The sequence below is a fragment of the Vespa mandarinia genome, chromosome 2, assembly GCF_050613455.1.
Source record: "Vespa mandarinia isolate Hongniang chromosome 2, ASM5061345v1, whole genome shotgun sequence".
In the NCBI taxonomy this organism is placed as follows: Eukaryota; Metazoa; Arthropoda; class Insecta; order Hymenoptera; family Vespidae; genus Vespa; species Vespa mandarinia.
The window spans coordinates 14,545,515-14,567,500 of NC_140811.1; the positions used below are offsets into that span (position 1 = coordinate 14,545,515).

The 21,986-nt window shown below is 38.7% G+C and overlaps 1 long non-coding RNA gene across 2 annotated transcripts in view; it reads left to right on the forward strand.

Moving 5' to 3' along the window:
* Positions 1-18,874: 18,874 nt before the first annotated feature.
* Positions 18,875-21,986, forward strand: part of LOC118439904 (uncharacterized) — an 82,200-nt gene continuing 79,088 nt past the window's right edge. Inside the window, exon 1 of one of the 2 annotated variants that reach the window (XR_014983868.1) lies at positions 18,875-19,030. This is a non-coding gene — a long non-coding RNA (uncharacterized LOC118439904). Of the gene's footprint in view, positions 19,031-21,905 lie in introns of those variants that run through there. The other variant, XR_014983869.1, reaches the window with a different exon arrangement.

A 21,986-nucleotide genomic window follows, 5' to 3' on the forward strand; every position in this document is an offset into this window, starting at 1 on the left:
ATTTATCATTTAATTCGTCAATTTATTCGCGATTTGTTTCTAATCATTCCAGCATATATCGCGATTAGAAAGGACGTAAGACGCTTTCCAATGAAAATTTCGTTGGATGATTCCTTTCGATCTCGCGAAGCCTTCGAGCGAGAATCGAAACTGAAGGAACGAGAGCTATCGGCCGGAAGTCTCGCAATTACGATCGATCGAAATGATTGAGAATTACGGGTGCGCCGTGTTCGAAGGTAACCGCGGTAAGAATTATATCGGCGCCTCAGAACTACCGGCAATGCATTCGAATTCTTCCGTGAGACTCATAATTATTCCATACGGTCATTAGTCGCATATATATCAAAGTTTGCGACACGTGAAAAACTTTCGTATCATTCATCTACGCCATTTGTTTGTCATATATATATATATATATATATATATATATATATATATATATCTTCTTTTTCCTTCTTTTATTATTATGTCTCTCGTCGGAAGTTACAGGTTGGCTCTTAAAATATTAGCGATCGGCAACGGTATCTCTTTCAAGCGCTACCATATCAATTTACATCGGTGTGAGTTTTAATCGACCTATTTACGATCGAACCACGAAGATCGATCGACGTGAGTAACGTCAAAGAACGGTTTAAAACCGTTTTAACTTGCTCCGTTTGCTATCGTAACGAGCTGCCTATGAGTACTACTCGCACGGTCCTCGCAGCAGCTTGCTTGTTCGTTCGCCTTGCGTATTCCCGAGCACGCGTTCGCCGTAAGTGTGCCAAGAAATCGTAACGGTGGCGCACTCTTAGAAAGTTAATCAAGCTGCTAGACAAACGGTGCTTGCCAGCTATCTCGTCCTTTTGCGTTTTGCCTTTACGAGCATAGAAAAAGTATACTTGAGAAAATTTAACGTGTCGGACGTATGTAGGTATGTATGTATCTCGGTAAGATTTATGTCTCATCGTTGTATCACGATGTTCCGGAAGTCGTACAAAGCGCCAGGAGTTGGAATCGAGTTGAGAGTTTGTTGCGTGGGAGTAAGCGAATCGTTTATCGATCGTTCACCGCGAGCAAACCCAAGAGATAGAAAAAGTTTTTATCCGAAGGAAGATTAACCGGCTCGGTTGGCAGTTCTTGAACCTTAGATCCGACAACATTCAGGACCACACAGAGCGCCCTAATCGGGGTTGGCGTTAATTAATCGCTATTAATTCTTTCCGGTTTCTTCTTGTTGGAAGTTAGAACGTCAATCGAAGGATATAGAACGGAGGAATGGCATGATACTTAAAGAAGAGAGAAGAAGATGAAAAAGAAGGTGGGAGGGGGAGGGAAGTAAAGAGAAAAGGACAGAGAAAGAGAAAAAGAGAGAAAGAAAGAGAGATATGGCTGTAAATTTCCGTTATGGGACTCCTCGTAAAGCCGGCTCCGGCGGCGCGATAAAAAGGCCAGTCCACAGGTTGCTGCTCCCGAGGATGACTTTTTATCTCCTTCTTTTTCGGCTGAGAATCGCTGGGAAAACTGTCGAGCGTAGAGAGGCGGCTGTCGTCTTCTCAAAGGTGTCTCTTAAAATTCGTGGGACACCTCGATCGGTGGTAGGAAGAAGCATCGTCGTAGAAGAGAAAGAGAAAGAGAAAGGGAGAGAGAGAGAGAGAGAGAGAGAGAAAGAGAGAGAGACGCTCGTTAAGGCGGCTTTGCTCATCGGCTCGTCGCTGCCTCGTAATTGCTGCCACTCGCCCACGCGAAATCGCGCCAGGCGTAAATACGGCTTAATGTCCTCTCCCTTCTCTTTCTCTTTTTCCCACTCTTTCTTTATCTCTCTCTCTCTCTCTCTCTCTCTGTCTCTGTCTCTGTCTCTCTTTCTCTCTTTCTCTATCTCATTCTCTCGCACACAATTTCTTTCTGTTCTTCTCGGCCCTTTAGATTACTCGGTCGCTTCTCTCGAATGCCGACGAGCCTCCGAGTTCCCTGAATTTTTTCTCCTCTCCTCCTCCCTGAAGATCTTGCGGTGGCAACGATTTGATTAAGTCGAATGATAATTTGTATCGTCGACGTTCGGGACTGAGGGCGGTATTAAAAATTATAACTTGCGTAAAGTTCCTTGTCTACCCCCACCCCCCTCCTCATAGGTCGCCAATTTTATTTAAAATATTAATAATAATAATTGTCATAATGTGATTGACGAGAAAAAGATTTGTACATTGGTTTAAGAAAATTTCGATCTATATAATATCATAAATCTATTCCTCTTTATTTATAATACTACTATTAGATTTCAACGCGTATTTAATATTAAATCCGGTTCTATAATAAATCCTATTTTGACAGGTGCCTGTCGAGAAACGTCCGATTTTCCAACTCGTGTTCGCGATACCCGAGAATAATAAATTTTCGATTGACCTAACCTGCCGAGATATACCAAAAATATGTGCGGTCAATCGATGTACAGGGAAATAGCATTTCGTCGGTTAATTCACGTGAATTATATTCCATGGAGAACGTAAATAAACATGGATGCAGATAAATTTGCATTCGCTTCACTTTTCCACGGATAAAGAAAATCTTTTATAGAGTAACATCCTTTCGATAGAATCAAACAAGCGAAATTTGATTTGACAAAAGTTATTTCAAAGTCTTCATTCAGATAAGAATAGTTCATTCTGAACTGTTATAAAGTCATACATCATTGCCTCTTTTTTAATTTTTTTTACAAAGCTTACTAGATTTTATTTGAAGAAACGAAACTAGTCAATTAGTCCGGTTAAACCGGATATGATAAATTAATTAAAGGATTTGGGTCGCCGACAGTAGTCGCGAGAATTTTGAATTATTTAACGCTGAATTTAGATCAATATAAACTGTTTTCTCTCTCTCTCTCTCTCTCTCTCTCTTTCTTGTTTTTCTTTCTTTCTCTCTCTTTTTTTTTCATCTTTTAGCTTGTTAATTTTCAAAAAAAAGGTTTACGTTAAGATTAAAATTCGAGTTATAAAACAATCGTTTCTCCTTTCGATTCTTATATCGAATGCAGGCAATTGAATCGAATGGACTGAATGCGAAGTATAAATAATGTAGAGCCATCGGTCGTTAGGTTTAAAAGAGCTACCTGTTCTCTCTCTCTCTCTCTCTCTCTCTCTCTCTCTCTCCTTCTCTCTCTCAGTCTCTTCCTACATTTCTTTCGGACTCTGGTGATTTTCATTCTTTGAATTAAGGTACGCAACCTTACTACTGAAAGACAGATTGTTGTGGACTTCGAAGCTGCTTTTACAGCGGAAACAATGATTTCGATTAAACAAGAAAAGAGGATGACATGACCGATCGCGGAGAGGATTCGTTAAGCGTGTTCTTGAAAATCGTCTGATTCGTGATCCCATGAATTACATTTCTCGTTGGAAATCTTTGCTGATAAAAAGAAAGAAAGAAAGAAGAAAAAGGCAGAAAAAATAATATTATTCCGACAAAAATTAAACGTGATGATTTGTAAAGATTTTAATTATTTAAAAGTTAAAAGCATTTATAATTGTTCTTTCGAAGATAGTAACGTGCAATGGATTACAAATTATTCCACTTTATAGAATATTTTATTTGATATATTCTCTTCTTCGTGTACGTTTCTATTAACTTCTATTAAGATACTAAACTTTTTTTCGAAATGATCGGTGAGAGATCGCAGCAGGGATTCAGAAGAGATCGCTAAGGAAGGAACATAAGAAGTTAGGTAAAAAGAAAAGAGGGAGAGAAAGAGAAATAAAGAAAGAGAGAGCGAGAGAGAGAGAGAGACAAAGAGAGAAAGAGAAAGAGATAGATAAAGAGAGAGAGAGAGAGAGAGAGAGAGGGTGTCAATAGTTTTCTCTTAGCGATAATAATTCCGACCTCCCGCACAAATCGCGTAAAGGAACGCTCCTCTCGCTACAACGAGAAACGTCGGTGGGGTCCATAGAGACCGCCTACGTCGAGACCAGATTCTGTATTTGGCCGGTTACCAGGCCCCCCCTTTGACTCTGCTGTACGCTTCGATTAGGTTTACTTACGAGCGATCTGCTAAGGAGACGCCAGGTTCCACGTCCGCGGGGTACCTGTGCCTCCTCCTCTTTCCCTTCTTCCCGTTTACTCGGTTACGTTCTCTCCTTGTGTTCTCTACGTAAGCTTATATAGGGTGGACGATCGAAAGTAATCGATCCTTTAGTTACTTAATTTAGATAAGCTATTTTATTACCTTCGAAATTAAATATCATTTTCGTTTCGTTCGAAATTTTTTCTTTTATATATATATATATTTTTTTTTCTTTCTTTTTTTTTCCTTAAATTCGTTATTATTTAATCACGAAGTAATCTATAATAACTAAACTCAAAAGTATAATATATATTATACGATTTACAGATAAGCATCAATGTTTCGTTTAAATGTTTTAAAAATAATAATTTCGACAATAGAGTTCACCCAGTATAAAACTATCCACGTTAAACTATCGACACGCTACACTTCTATTGCTTACCTCCTTGCTCGACCAGCCGGCTCTCCCATTAGGAGTGTGTCAAACCCTGCGACATTTATTGAGCGCCAGCGGAATGCCCTCGGCTCGAGCCTACTCTACCCGGTTGTCGGCGCTCGTTGCTGCCCGCTGATTTTGTCCAGATGTGGACTGAACGTTTGCGCCAAGTTGTTCGCCTAAAATGGCTAAGCCTTGGCCAATCTATAAAACATCGTTCGTTCTATCGACGTGTGTACCTACTCCCTAAACGCTCTCGCTTCGTTCACATTCGTTCGAACGACGTTACTTTTTGTGAATTCTCTCGTCTGACTCGGATCATCGATATCGATCGATGACGTATCAGAAGGTAGAGAAAAGGGAAGGAAGAGAGAAACGGATCAAAACCTTCTTCGATCCCTCACTGTTTCTACGAAATACATCGAATACGTATACATATATATATATATATATATATATATATATATATATATATATATATATGTATGTATGTATGTATGTATGTATGTATGTATGTATGTATGTATGTATGTATGTATGTATGTATGTATGTATGTATGTATGTATGTATGTATATATGTATATGTATACATAAGTACAACTTTAACGAGACGACGAGAGACGGCCGGCTCACGGTAGTCGATCTTCGAACGCCGCATTGACATTTTCTTGTTAGTTAAATGTCTTAATATATGGATTCGCGTAAACTTACCGACACGAGGGTTTGTCAAGTCGCGTTAAAATAGCTAGTCCAAATTATGTGGGATCGCATGCTAGTGTAGAATTCAAAATCTCGTTTACCAACACAGAGATATTCTACGAGTTCAATGTACGAGCTTTTAATCGATCGTTTGTCATTGTCAGTTCTTGGATACTGAATTGTAGGAAACTACCGATCAAAGTCGTCCTTTATGTTAAATAGTAACTAAGGTAAGCATGATCGTGTTCACTTTAATGAATCTTTGGAATAGATTTCTTCGAGGTATCGATAAAATCTTAAGTAGTGTCTTTCGATATTTACCTTCAATATGTTTCTCTACGAAGAAGAATCAAAAAGTTAATTATCTTTGGAAAATTGTTTTTAATCATATAATACACGAATTTTCTCTATCCTTATTTAACTCTCTCTCTCTCTCTCTCTATTTTTCTCTTTCTCTCTCTCTCTCTTTCTCTCTCTCTCTTTCTCTTTCTCGATCTCACTCTGTCTCTTTAATCTATGTATGTCCATTTCCGTCTCTCTTCTTCTCTTGACGGATTCTCACCGTCGCACTGATGGTAATTAATGGAAAAATGTTGAGCGATAGAGCGCAAGGACTTCTTTTCTATCTCTCCCGATAGGAGTTACGAGCGCAAGAATAACGCTTTTTCTGTGACACTGCGCCGAGTTAGGCGGTTGTACCGACGTAGAAGACGTACATACGTAGAAGAACGTAGCTGGAAACTCGCATTCGCAAGAGCAGAAGGCCGTGATGCTTGCTTCTCAATGACCTTCGAATTCCGTCGAATATCTTCCAGGTTTTATTGACTATGAAATGATTTTTGATCATCGAGTGAAAATTTTGATTACGTATTCGTGTGTAAAGTATTAAAAATTTATATTCGATCAGAAGAACGTTAAAATCGCTTAAATAATAGGATTTTTTTATTCGTCGAATCGTTTGATATGTTTCTAGGAAAAAGACAGAAAAAAAAAAATAGAAAAAAAAGAAAATAAATAAATAAATAAACATACACGCATATAAGCATTTATTTCTTTTCAACAGGGATTCACACGAGTTGCGGTGGTTTCATCGCAATTCAACTATAGCACAAGCTTTTTCTCGCTTCCTTGGTAAAGCCGAAGGGCCAGCTCTGACACAATAAATGTCCTCGAATCTGTCTGTCCCTCTCTCTCTTGCTCTCTCTCTCTCTCTCTCTTTCTCTCTCTCTCTCTCGGATTCCACATGGACGTATTTCTGGTTCGGTGCATCGGCGGGTGATCGTCATCTCTGAAGGGAGGATTTATTCGTCGTCGATTTACAATGCTTTATGGTGTCGGTCTCGCTGGTTCAACAAATAATTGCCAATTAAACGCACGGGTCATCGATCGTTCGTCGTTTACCAATTGCGCAAAGTATCGATCGATGTTGTATATATCCTCTCTATTCCTTAGACTTCGTTATATCTCTTTTTAGTTCTTTTATAATCGATCGATATTTCTTATTTCAATCGAGTATTAACAGGTAGATAGAGATACTTATTAAGTTGTTAAGTTACTTTAATGAAAATTCAAAAGGATCAAGATTTCGATGAATGTTCTACATCGGAGAAAAAGTTTTTCGAGGTGAACTGATCGTCGGCATCGACCATCCCGTATACCCGACGAAAGAAAAGACAGAGAAGACGCCCCCGTGCATTGTTTACCAGGTCGACCGAACGGAATACAATACTTACCGCCTGCCTAACATGAATAAATGTATTTACGATTTGACGTAGGTGTGCCCGCATACCCCTGTCACCGCGAAATAAAAAAAAGAAAAAAAGAAAAAAAAAGAAACAAAAAAAAGTAAAAAACGAAGAAGAAGAAAATGGAAAAAAAAGAACAAAAAAAAAAAAGAAATCACCAAGGTACGAGCCCTCTGTTGAATTCCGCGCGTAGAAGACTCGTCTCGCCGTTGTCGTTCGCAGAGTTCTCTCCTTCTCCTCCTCTTCTTCCTCCTCCTCCTCCTCCTCCTCCTCATCCTTTTGCCATCCTTCCTTCGTGGAAAAAGATCGTCGCACGCAGGTGGAGAACGAGTTTCACCGCGGGACAAGGACAAAAAAATCTCTCATAGTATCGACAGCTCGATCTCTTTGATCCTACGAAATTGCCTTTAATCGTTCTTCCATTTACCTCCCGCAATTCGCCAACCTAATTTTCAAGAAACGCTTCCTCCTTTCTTCACCATTTCCTTGTTAGGTAAGATTAATCAGAAGTGCTACAGTAAGGAACAATAGTGATGTTACAGATATACCTAGATGAGTAAGTACGTGTATCACTTTCATTTCTTCGAATCGTCTGTTTTTTTTTCTATTTTCTTTCTTTTTTTTTTTCTTTTTTTGATCAGAGAAAGAGAAAGAAAGAGAGAGAAAGAGAGAAAATTAGATGAACGTTATTCACGTTACGTCACGTTCTTACTCTATTCCTCCTTTTCTCGTCGACTACCATTTTTGGTACCTTTTCCGTTGTCCTTTCGGTCTCTCCTTTTCTCAAAAGGTGCTCCGAAAGTTTATGGCTGCAGAAAAGGAAGCGAAGGAGAGAGATATATGCGTTGCACACGGCACGCACTCAGTTACGTACACGGGGATGCTGCGTAGACTCAACGAATAAATATAATGCCGCGCGCGGTGCGGCGCAATGCAGTGCGGCGCGGCGTGGGCGGCCATTGTTCGCACGCATAAACTCGAAACGCCAGAGAAACCGACCGTAAATCGAAGATTTCGAAGTTAATGGTCGGTACCGCGAGATACGTTCTTTCTCCCGTGGGAAGACCTCGTTCCTTTCTTTCTTCATATCGACGAGGGAACAACCGTTGCTTCTTTCTGTTTTCCTGTTTCAGGGACGCTACCAAGACTTCGGATATCCCACGGGAGTAGACCACTTATAGATAATACGGTAGAACTTCTAGTATCCTAATCATATTGTTTAAGAAAAGAAACATAGTATTCTCAAAAGTATTCTTATCATTTTGCATAAAGATAATAATCGATGTAGAGTTTAAGTATAGATATAATTTTTTCACGATAAATAATAAACAAGAGGAATGATAATTAAAACTGATAATGATCAAAAGGAAAAAAAAGTACATATATATATATATATATATATATATATATATATATATATATGTATATATTATCGGTCGAAGAATAATTTTTAGATATTTGCAAACATTTTCGTTTGCATGAAATAATTTTATTATATCAAAGAAAAGGGAGGGGGGAAAAGAGAACCGATTCTACTATCCTAATAATATTAAGAATCATATATCAATTCCAAATAAATCTGTTGACTTCTATAGAAAAGTTTATTCGCATTAATAAGCCGTTATTTCATATCTTCTCTTATTTTTTTTTGTTTGTAATGAAAAAAAAAGGAAAGAAAAGGAAAAAAGAAAAAAAGAAAAAAAGAAAAAAGAGACGAGAAAGTAAAGCATCCATATACGTGACGATACGTCAGCTTGAAAAAAGTCGCTATAATATGTATCAAACGTTCGAAACGAACTAACAATTAGAAACTCATAGATACTATATATATATATATATATATATATATATATATATATATATCTCTCGTAAATCCCGTTCTCATAAACGCATAAAGTATAGTTCATGGTACGGCGATGATACATCGATTTTCCACGGGTGTATTAGCAAGCTGACGAAGTCAAAAGGGTAAGCACGAGATCGGCGCGGTAGCAGGCGCTTATAGAAACCCCCGAGGAAGATCACGAGGTGTTCGGGATACTGTTCCGTAGTAGTCCACGAGAAACGATCTCTCTCTCTCGAGTTTGAGTTACGCGTGTATCATGCGCGTTACGAGGAGGCTACGAGGCTACAAGGCAACGAGATTTGTAGCTGGATGAGAGGGATGGGACGTAGAGAGGGATACTCTAGGGTAGGGGAAAAGGAGAAGAGGGAGACCGCTTATTACCAATGCGAAATCAATTTCAATTTTGCCCGGGTTCACCACCTGCGATGCGAAACGGCGACCTGCACGTTACTGCTCGACTCTCTCGCACCTTGCTTCCACCGAGATTACCTCGCAGGCTCGCGTACTTTGGTATTAGGAGGCCATGAAAGCTACGCGTCTATTACCTGCTCGATCCTTTCCACGCTAGTTCGTCGTACGTAGTCACGTATTTATGTAAGTACGTCTCTTCTATCATCACTAGAGAAATATCAGTACTCATGTATCAGTATCGTAACGAATATCTACTAACTAATAATTATTGGATTTCTTATTTAAATAATTATTATATTAGATTGCCCTTATGCCATAGCTATATTCTACGATCGTAGGATTTTCTTTATCTCAGTATTATTTCGGGATAATGTGATATTATATTTTTATTCGTTTGAAATTTTTTCTTTTTTTTTTTCTTTCTTTTGGAAATAAAACAAAAAGAAAATATATATATATAAGAAAAAATGGTAAATTCTTTTCTTTTTTTTTTGGAATTATGCTAATTTTAAATTCATCCGAAAAATATCAAGAAAGAGAGAGAGAGAGAGAGAGAGTGAGATAGAGAACGAAGGATTTGTATAAGTACGAATGAGTTAGAAGGGTGCCAACAAAACGTTGCTACCTACGCGCTCAGAGAAACGCGTAACGAAGACAGCCGTAAAGATTGGAAAAAGAGTGGAACGATTCCGAGTGTCTTCAGTGGCGTCTTCGACGTTATTTTCGCTCGCAGCTTCGTCTTACCGTTCCATCCTTCTTCGGTGGATCGCACAAAATCGCATTTAAGCGTAATGGTCAATGGCTGCTCGTGATTAGAGGGCATTACCGGCTATCGTTGGGGCCACCCACAAACCTTAATCAACCTCGAAGAAGAATCCCCTTTTCTTCTTTCTCTCTTTCTCTTTGTTCTCTTATTTTTCGTGCGTCTTTCCCGCGCGATCGGTATATATGTACTTTTATAAAAACAAAAAAAAAAACAAAGAAAAACAAATATACATATATATATAAATAATAATAATAATATTTCGTTTTCATAATCTTATTCTACATATCTTTATATTTATATACTATGTAAAATATATTATATATTTTCTTCTTTTATATGTGATATTAATTTTCGATCTTTCGATCGTAGCGAGATCGTTCGAACGTATCGATCGATTTGTATTCCGATTGAACACGAACACGAAGATAAATCGATGTCGATACCACTCGGGCAAGCAGTTTTCAAATAAAATTACATCCATTCTTGGTCCACTCGAGTAGCACATTTAATTCTAGAAATTTTCCTAGATTATACCACCGTAAGTTTCGCCGAATGGAAGAGTAAGGGAGAGATTGCCTTTCCAAGAAGCGCACGTAAAAGACGTACATTTTTACGTAGGAAGAAGACAGAGCTGAATCGTCGGATGGGTTTATCGCTTCGACCAATTTCCACCTTCGCCGCTTATTCTCTTTCTTTCTCTCTTGGTTACGTTGGAAGCGTCTTTCACGAAGCGTTAGCTACGGAATGGAAATACGCCGCGACCAATAGGCTTTATGGTTATTGCCAGGTGGATAGGCGAGCACAATCCTCTCTCTCTCTCTCTCTCTCTCTCTCTCTATCTCTTTCTCTCTCTGTCTTTCTTTTTCCATCTCTCTCTTTCTCTCTCTCTCTCTTTCTCTCTCTCTCTCCCTTTTCCTTCTTCTCCATTCTGTTCAATGTTCCTGCGTTCTCGCGTCCTCCGCGACGATAAACTCGCGCGTAACGCCTTCGACTTTCACCATAAAGATCGCAGGACGTGGCGTCGGGACGGCGAGTGTCGTCGAGAATACTTTAAACCGCATATACCTACTATACATATACGTACGTATATACAAACCTATATGAATATTGTCTATTCGTAGAATAAGCAAGTTCGAATGTTGTGTCATATCGTCGTGTATTTTGAATTCAATGTTAGGTTCGTCTACCTAAATAAGTACCTACGATAAATTACCTGATGGCGCGTGCGATAATTAAGTAACGGTAAGGTACGTCAATAGAAAAGAACTTCTTCGGAAGTTCCTTTTCTAAACATCGTCGTCGAACTACTGGATGTTGCAATTTTCCGTAAGTCTTTCTCCCTCTCTCTCTCCCTCCCTCTCTCTCTCTATCTCTCTCTATCTCTTTCTCTCTCTCTCTCTTTTTCTTTCTATCTCTGTCTTTCTCTTAGTCGTTTTCTCTTTCTTGAAGCACGATCGGTCACGCCGACGCCGACGATGATGATTTCGATGCCGGTAGCGGAATTATGAAGCGTAAAATTACTCGAGAAGTACAAGAAGAGGGAGCTGGGGGAAAGATGAAGGCGTAGTTACACGAGTCGCGTAAAATCTTCGACTTCTGCCTTTGGTAGTAGAAAGTATCGCAAAAGAGAGAGAGAGAGAGAGAGAGGAGAGAGAGAGATACAGACATACACATACACATATAATGGCACACATATATGCAGACATACAGACAGAGAGAGAGAGAGAGAGAGAGAGAGAGAGAGAGAGAGAGGTAGAGAGAGGGAGAGAAGGAGAGGGAAACGGAAAACGATCGGTTTGTGTTATTCCCGGTACCAAAGTGGATTGTAAAATGTCGTGTATTGATTTATTGGAAATCGCTTTAATACCACCGCCCACCATTCCCCTTCAGCTCGTTTTCTTGCAAAGAAACGTTAGCTCCCCGACATTTATCGTAGAAATTGCGAAAGTAAGAGGCAACGAAGACTCCGTCAATGTACTTTTCGTCGTCGTCGTCGTCGTCGTCGTCGTCGTTGTCGTCGTCGTCGTCGTCGTCGTCGTCGTCGTCAAAATCATTCCTCGAACGTACTGTACTCGACGCAGTACCGTAAAGACGCGTAAGTAATCGCGAAGGGAAGAAAATCGCGCGGCGAATTCTGCGGTATAGACGGCGGAAACGAGCCGCGAAGATTACGACAAAAAAGGAACAATTTTAACGCGTCTCTTTACCCCTCTCTCTCTCTCTCTCTCTATATATATATATATATATATATATATATATATATCTTTTTCTTTCTTTTTCTTAATTCTCAAAAGCAACGGAGTTTAGTACGAACTCGTTATTCTCTCGTTCAATTTTAACATCAAAAAAAAAAAGAAAAAGTAAAAGAATAATCTTTAATAACAAGATTATTTCAAAGTTTTTCGAAATGACTGAAGTCTTATTCGGTCGTAGATATCGCATTGACGCGAAGATTGTAAAGTTCAAGATAATTTTGCGGTTCCGTTCCTTAATATCGCCCTTTTTTATGGTCCTTCCATCGGTTTTCGGATTGACTCAGTTGGAAATAAAATTTCAAGTTATGGGCCTTCGAACGAGAACCATCGTACGGTCTATACCGCAATCGTGAACGCAACTGTGACGACTTTACGATACATTATCGTGGTTCGTTGAATAAAGGAAGAACTTAATCGGCAATTAGAATTGGTTCGTTACGAAAAGAGAAAAGAAAAAAATTAAAGAAAAGGAAAGAAAAAAGATACGTTATTCAAGATACACTTGATCAAATCTTTCGTCGATTTACAAACGAACGAATCTTTCTTAATTTCCTTCCTTCGATCAATATTTCTCTAATACGATATAGAAGTACGTTTCGTTGTTTTTCTTTGTTTCTTTTCTTTATCTTTTTCTTTCTTTTTTTTTGTTCCTTTTTTTCTTTTTTTAAATCAAATCGCCGTACTAGAAATGATATTTCCTGATCAATAAGAATCACGACCAAAAATCGAAGCCTCGTTTAAACTTTTTCAAGTTATACGAGCATCAAGATAGTAAGTCTTTGCGTTACCGTAATCGAGTACAACTTCCTTATAACTTCGACGGTTCGTCTCTTTAGTGGCCTTGTCTCTCTCTCTTTCTCTCTCTCTCTCTCCCTTTTTTCTTTCTTTCTCTCTTCTACTTGCCGCTTTCGAACGGGAATAATTCCTGGTTGTTGGCGAGAGGTGAAAAACAATCGTCATTATTCGCGCGGCGGTAGCACGTGCCGATCGCAGAGTTAGCACTGAAAGCTTCAGGTTTGAGCGCGTGGTCGTTCTCTCTCTCTCTCTTTCTCTCTCTCTCTCTCTCTCTCTCTCTCTCTCTCTCTCTCTTTCTCTTTCTTTCTCTCATGTAAATCCTTACGTTCCGTGTCTTTAGATGGATATATAATGGTGTTGGTAGTGGTAATAGTAGTGGTAACTAGTAGTAGCAATAGGTGCATAAGGTTCGCAAGGTACCTTTCTCGCTCGCGCTGTGTCGCGTCGGCGGCCTTGTAAGGCCACTCGCCTTCGCTTTGCGCTCATGTTCGAACGATCGAGCGCTTGCACGGCCGCGGATCGTAGAGCAAACGATCTAGGCGCGAGCACGCGTGCCGAGACACGCTTCGTTCTCTTTCTCTTTCTTTCTCTCTCTCTCTCTCTCTCTTTTTCTTTCTCTTTCTCTCTATCTCTATCTCTATCTCTATCTCTATCTCTATCTCTTACTATCCTTCTATCTTTTTATTTCTTTCATTCTTTCTTTCTCTTACTACAGTGTTTTATACTGATGCAAGCCCAGCTCGTAAATCGATTCCAGAGGGAAAGAATCAAAGTGGTAGACAAGAAACGATCGTGCTCTTTCAGAAAAGTAATGTTTTTCTTTTCTCTCTCTTTTTTTCTTTTTTTTTCTCTTTCTTTTTCTTTTTCCTTTTTTCTTTTTTTCTCTTTTCTTTTTTTTTTTCCTTCCCTTTTCGCAAGACGACCATTTCGAATAAAGATTTTTCTACGATCGATCTTATTCAAACGGAGTTCACAAGTCGTGAAAGGTTTTTCTTTTTCATGGAAAGGATGAAATTGGGACTTGGCCGAGATCGGTGTCGATTTTCTCATGTAAATTTCTTCGTTGAAGTTTACGCGGGATCGACGTTACGATCATAACACGGTAATTTAACGAGCATATCGAATCGAGATCATGATGCGAGCGGAAGCGACGGATTCGATCCGGGCCGAGACGAATCAAGATTCGATGATCCTTCGATGAAAGTCGGCCACGTTCGGGATAATTAACGATCATTTTCTTGTCTCTTTCTCGTCAATGTATAATCCTTTTGGAAAAAAAAGGAAAGGAAAAGAAAAGAAAAGAAAAAAAAACAAAAAGAAAAAAAAAACAAAAAAAAAACAAAAAAAGAAAAAGTCGAGCACTGCATAAAGTCTCGTTGAGTAAGTAGGTATATTCGAAAAATTGTAAGAATTGCGTTCATTAGTTCGATACGATGGATTTTCGGGACAATTAAAAAAGAGAGAATCAAGTCGTGAAGAATTCGAAAGTCCCGAACGATTCGGCGAGTTCTTTGTAGTACCTACAAGATAATCTCGCGCACACAAACATACCAATATACATACATTATACATAGATAGCTATGTATACGCGGAGACAGGCAGAAAGCTTCGCTCGATTCTTCTTCTTCTTCTTCTTCTTCTTCTTCTTCTTCTTCGTATCGACTTCGATCTCTTCGCCATTTCGCGATATCTTTAGCCGCAGGCTCTGCCGAAGAGACTGTCGAAAGTGAAAGGAGCCGAAGAAATCAAGATGGATCGTGCGTTCCTTATAACGCAGGTTTTCTCGCTCCAGCACGCACCTCCGCCTCCATCTTTAACCATTGAGACGAGTTCCAAGGACTCGCCGATGAGAATGCGGATCGATAGCTACGATCTTTAATTTCTTTTTTTGCTGTCTTTTTTCTTTTTTTTCGCCTTTTTTTTTCTTCCTCTTCTTCTTTTTTCTTTTTTCTTTCTTTCTTTCTTTTTTTTTTCTTTTTTTTTTTTTTTTTTTTACCAAGAAAACACATCGGATCGGGAGACGCGGTAATGATTTTCATTGTCGTTTAAAATATCGAGAGAAACGTTAGATGTTCTAGATATAATCGAACGAAGCCAATTAGAAGTTAGAATAAGATCGGGGAAAACTACGTAGGCTCGTCTTGTAAAAAGAAACAAGACGTTATAATAATTGGTTACTTCGTCGAAAGAAGAGTGAGAAGAACGAGTATAATTTCTGGCGCCGGATACGACCATTAGCCGCGAACGTAAAAGCAATGTATCGAATCTATTATGCATTCCTGTGGTTGGCAATTATAATGATTCAATGATCCGCGGATTCGAGCTTCTGTGTAAGTAACAAGACTGCGTTACCTCGCGGTGATCTTTATACGCATTGTTCTTATGTACCCATCCGTTATTGGGTATAGCTATCCTTTTTGTTATTAAAGAGACACATCTTAACATCGAATTCCACTAACTTTTACCAACGATTATAGATCTCAAAACGATTAACGTTATGCATGGATCGTGTTACCAACGTACAACGGTTAAAGATTATGTCATCGAAGTCGTCGCGTCGAACGATTAATCCGCCTTTCCCAACGATCGCTTTCGTAGATAACTTTGAACGTCGGTTTTATATCGTTAAAGAGAATCAATGAGCATTCCTATGAATTTCTTTCTTTTTTTGTTTCTTTTTTTTCTTTTTTTTTTTTTTTATTTTTTTCTCTTTTTTTCTTTTTTCTCTTTTCTTTTTTTTTTTTCTTCTTCATCGGTCCATCTCGCGATACACGAAACGAGCGCCCGTCGTAAGAAAGTCTGCCGAAAGTCATGGTTGTATTCGACGGTCTAACGGATTCTTTTGCTTTCCCTTCATAAAATCAAGACTCTTGGTAGATCTTAAATTTTTACAAGGTACACTTGAAGGAATATTTCTCCTTTGATTTTGGCGCTCGGATGGAAGCGAAAGCCGCCGGCTAGAACATTTTCTTTCGAAAATTCATGAGGGAGTGTAAGATAGATGGACGATTTGCAAAGGAATAAAATAACAAATTTTTTAAAAAGAGAGAGAGAGAGAGAGAGAGAGAGACAAAGAGACGGTAAGAAAAAAGAATGACGGTAATTTCGTACGTGAGAGGAGGCTGAAGTATTGAAAGATGCGTGGAGGGTGAGGGTATGAGGATGAAAAAAGGAAGAATTGAGCGGTACCACGAATTTAACGATTTCGCCGGCTTTACGATGAAAATCCCCGCCCTTATTATAACGCAACCGAGCCGGTTTCAAGATCGCCCTTGGGAGACATGCTCGCGCGAGCGTCTTCGTCGAGAGGCACCCGCGCTATTACGTCATTAAAGCGTCCAATAAACTTCTTTTACTACTTCCTCGAGAGTCGCCGCCGTCGTCGTCGCCGTCGCCGTCGTCGTCGTCGTCGTCGTCGTCGTCGTCGTCGTCGCCGCCGTCGCCACCACCGTCGTCGTCGTCGTCGTCGTGATTCTTTCTTCCCCACTTTTTTCCTTTCGTGTTTGTCCGGCTTTCGGTCCTTCACCTTATTCTCGAGACGTTACCCTTTTTGGAAAAAAAATTCGTCATCGCGTGCCTAAGTACTATACATATATATTTCATTCTAAGAAGAACAAAAATGAACATAGATAGTAAAAGAAAAAAAATTTACCAAGTCGTAAGAATTTCAAATGTCGTTCGATACGTTGCCAAATAATTTGGAAAAATGATAAACTGTCGAATGAATTATAAATAACAGGTCATTGTTAGGCGTTAATTATTATCAATTCGTTTGTATTTTTTACGAGAGAATTATAACTCGGATTATCTTTCGATCAACGACAATTATGAGATCGACGTCAATGCGTACGAACGTAATTAATAGTTACGACGAGGAATCGTGAGATATGATGAGAAAATCGAAAGGACCATTTCGCTCCCTCCCCTCTTCTTCCCATCCCCAATTGGATATTTTGGTTTAATCATCGTTTCCCGACGTATCGGCAGTGAGACGATCGTCCAGATCTCATATTCTACCGATTGGAAAATTATTGTCTACGTTGTTCATCAGCTTCATCGATTCTACGAGGCAATATCCAGGTCCAGACTTATTCTCTGGCATCACTTCGTGTGCTATTGACCCTTTTTCACTACAGGTGAGTTGGGAGGGGCCTTGGACAGGTAGATACACCTAACCCACGTACCGTAAGAGCCGAGATTCTCGTCTAACGGGTGACCCTCCGAAGTATATTTTTTTTCGATACCGATCGTTGAAACTTTTCCTACGAACGCTTTCGTTTAATACAAGATCTAAGATAAGAGTACGAGTGTATTATTCCGCGTCAGTCAAGGAAGCGGTATTTTGTCGTTATCTCTATCTCTAATCAAAAGTTCTCCATCGATTTCAGTCTAAGATCTCGTACTTTAATCGAGGGTCCATGGTCCGCACGCGAAATAGCTTCGATAATCGCGAATGATCGCTCGGAATCGCATGAGACCTCGTTTGGCGCTATCTGCGTAATCCTGAATGCGGTTCGATTATATGAAACATATGTTACGCTGCGGTATCCCTAGATATACTCTCGAGTCATTATATGTATACCGTCTCACGAAAGTAATCGCCGTTCTCGAAAGTATTTTATTTTTCTTTCGTACACTCTCCTTTGGCAGGCCTTCGTCGCCACGGAAAGAAGGAGGTAATCGCGTTTGTTCGCAAGTCGATAATTATTTATAAAAATAAGATTCCCCCTTAAGATCTTGTATATGTTAGGGAAAGACGTGCTTACTTGGTAGGTAAGCGAGAGAGAGAGAGAGAGAGAGAGAGAGAGAAACTGGATGCGTTCGTTCGTTCGTTCGTTCGTCTATCCTTACGTGCATGCGTGCGTACGCGCGCGCACATACGATTAAGTACAATTAGCGTCGGCTATCGAGTCTTCGCATCTTCAAAAGTCACCCGGTATGTGGCACGAAGCGATGCCCGCGTAGATATGCGGCGAGAGTGAGCATAAGGTGCACAAACTACCATACATGCCCTTGCATGGCGCTCGCGTGTTACGACACGAGCACACGAGCACACGCGTGCGCGCGCGCGCGCGCGCATCTCTTTGGCCGCGTGTGAGCGCATGCGAGCGCATGCGAGCGCACGCCCTAGCACGCCACCGAGACGGTTCTACATCGCTATCGTTATGGCCATTAAGTACATTGTGCTCGGAGGTGTTTTCTATAATGGATTCCTGTTGTTTATTAACGGAAGGCCCTTTACAAAGTGCTGCTGTTGCCTCCTTAACGACGCGCATCCTGCACCATCGACTTATATCCAGTAGAGTCGATTCTCTTCGAATGTGAATCTCTACCTCCTTCTACCCCACCTCCTCCTCCACCAGCTCTTCCTCCTCTTCATCCTCCTCCTCCTCCTTCTCCTCTTCTTTCTCTCTGCCAATCGTATTCTTCTTGTCTAAACTAAATTCCGCTGGACAACGAGAATCTCATTCTCGTAGTACGATCCACCTCGATTGCGTATCAATAATTATACGATTTTAATATCATTGCAAAGCAAATACCCATTATATATTGTGGTAGTAAGTATTTTACATAATGATTTTTATTTCATAGCATAGCGATACATAAAACTATTCAAGGATTTTTCTTATCACACGTGTTAATAATACGTGATACTATAACGAGTAAATAGACTATTATTATTTGTAAAACGTTCGAACTCGTATCTTTTTTTCTTTATTCTTTTTCCCTTTTTCTTGTCTTGTCTATTTCTCGAAAAAAAAAAAAAAAAAAAAAAATTCTCACTTCTTTTTCTCTCTATCCTTATCTTTTATTTGTTATTATCCGGCACATTTTCCGTCCTCCTCGCATATGTATTGGCATAGTCCCTCGAGCGACTAATCGACGACGTCGTGTATGTCGCGTACGTGCCGTTCCATCGTGTTACGGCATCCACGCACGTGCGTGCACGGCCGGGCGCCGCGGGAAAGGCGCGTGCGCATTGCGAAATATCAAATTTAACGAACTCGAATAGCGCGAGAGTAAAATCGAGAGGGGATAACAGGTGCGTTATATATATATATATATATGTGTGTGTGTGTGTGTGTGTATGTGTATCCATGTGAGGTTTTAACAGCCTCTCAATGCTTGAACTACGCCTTCTAATAATTGAGAAGCGAAAAGAAAGGTACCAAGAAAAAGGGAGATAGAGATAGATTGAGATAGATAATCAACCGTTTTACATATATAACACGAACGCTTGATCTCTTTGCTTAGGTTGCATATATGAAAGTACCTGTTACATGGCGCCCACGGAAATCTTCTTGTCTTATTGATAATAATCACATTGCTGCAAATATCATGATTAGTGGTCGACAACCGAGTCTGACTATTGCCGGTACTCTGACTCGCGCCAAATATCAGATTTTCTTTATGACCTTACTAATGCTAATCTTTATTCTTTTCTTTTTTTTTCTCTCTCTCTCTCTCTCTCTCTTTAAGTTTCTATAGAAATTTCTCTTTTATTTTTCTTACGCGCCATTCCGCCTTATCGTTTTCATTCATCATAATTTAAATATCAAAATATTTCTTAGAACGAACAACAACTTATTTTCCATAATTTAATGATTAATACGTCTGACACGTTTTATATTAGAATTCGACGAGAAACGAATTCTATTAATACGAGAGTTATAATTTTAGCAAATGTTTTTATTAAAATGATTTGAATAAATCAATTCTTTCAACGACTTCACTCGATTTTTATAACTGAAGATAAGTCTAATAGAAAGCTTTGTAATTTATTAGAATCGAGCGACGATTTGTACACCCACACGCGTTTATTCCACTTTCATTTAGAAAGAAAACTCATCAAAGAGAAACATTGATTCTAATCGATACGCAAAGGTATATATGTCGTTGCGAATATTGATACTTGAAGGCATAAATTTAACGAAGCTCCTGGTCTAACTTCCTAGCTATCTTCGTGTTACCAGTTACCACCATCTGATAACATAACCACTATTTATAAAAAGAAGAAAATGAAGATGGAGTATGTTTATCGCATTTCTTTCGACGGCTCTAACCATAAACATCGTTTTCTTTTCCTCTCACTATTTTTTGTTCTCTTTTTTTCTTTTGTTTCTTTTTTTTTTGTTTTTTTCTTTTTTGTTTTTTTTTTTTTTTCTTTATCATTATAACTTTTCTCTCTTTCTATTTCTCTTATTATTTCTTTTATAAAACGATACATTTACTTAATCGCTCATTAAACGATCTAATTGCACGAGAGAGAAAATTTAATTATTCCAACCTTATCGTATCTTATTTATTCATCGTTCTGGTGGCAATTTCAATGTTGTTTCACGTAGTAGCAGGAAAATAAATATGGAGAAAGAAGGATTGTAGGTATAAAGCTGATTTCTATTGGTAATTACGTCGTGGCAAATATTTCACGATTATCTCGCGAAATCCGAGTGGGCTGTTGCGTTTCTCGTCGTTCGATACGATACAGGATATTTTCATTCGTCCTCAGAGAAATGATGTTTCAGTGGAGACTACAGGAACGAAAAGAAAAGAGAAAAAAAAAGAAGAAAAAGTAAAAGAAGAAGAAGAAGAAGAAGAAGAAAAAGAAGAAAAGGAAGAAAAGGAAGAAGAAGAAGATGCTGCTGACCGTTCGACCCAAGACTTTATGTCCGGGGAGTATAATATCGCGACGACGAGCTGTTGTAAATTTTCATTCCTTAATGATATCGTCCTTCCGGCAGACATAAATAAACGAAAGATCGCAAGTTTAGAATTTGATCAGCTGATTCGTAATAAAGCATAAATAAAGCGTCGATCTATTTTTGTATTTTTCCTTTTTTTTCTTTTTTTTTTTCTCTTTTTTTTATATATTTTTTTTTTTTTTTTCATTAGCACAGGAAAACATATATAAGTAGTAATTGTTTTTTCCTTTTCGTAGAAGCTAAAGTTTTCCCAAAAAGTGGATAAAATTGTATAGTTCGTAATTTCCAAAAAAAAAAAAAAAACGTTAATTACGAAATAAAAAATAAGATACGACGAGAAAGGAAGAGACGATTACGTCGTACAATTTTATCGCTCCGTATTACAAGAAGAAAAAAGAAAGAGAGAGAGAGAGAGAGAGAGAGAGAGAGAAAGAGAGAGAGAGTGAAAGGATTCGGCTGTAAGGAAAGGCGTGCGTTAATTAGTACGAGATCGGAGATCACTTTTGCACAGGTTATCGGCTATTAATTAGGTGAACAAAAAATTCTCCATCAATGCGCTCCCCCAGGCTTCCCGGAGTCGTATTTTATCGATTATAGACGCGTACGCGTCAGCTTGCGTTAGAGTTACGGTCGAATAAAAAATCGTATGTGAAGAAACGGAGCTGGTAAGACGTGCTTTTCGATCTTCGGAGAGGGATAATCGTCGAGGTAGGTGAAAAAAGTGAAGAAAAGCGAAACTCTTTAGGTTCTTCTTGCCCTTCTTGTCGAGCCGAATACGATAGGCTCGCACGGTTTGTAATTAAAAGGCGATTTAAATGCTAATGGTCGGCCAAGTAATTAAATGGTGTCACACTCGTGCCGGTCCATAATAGTATCGATTACTATTATTATTATTATTATTTTTATTGTTATTATTACTATTATTGTTATTATTATTAATATTATTATTATTATTATTATTATTATTATTATTATTATTATTATTATTATTATTATTATTATTATTATTATTATTATTATTATTATTATTATTATTATTATTATTATTATTATTATTATTATTATTATTATTGTTATTATTATTATTATTATTATTATTTCACACGTCGAAAGAAAGCTCATATTCAACTTAAATTCTAACATAGGTAGATCGAAAATGTTCTATTCTTCGTTCAACGAAGAAAATAAATCTGCTACTTTCTCGTTCCCCTAAAATAAAGATATTATTTATCTATTTACATTCGGTCTCGTGCCAGATTTATATCGACATAATGAGTAACGACAGTGAAGGAACGA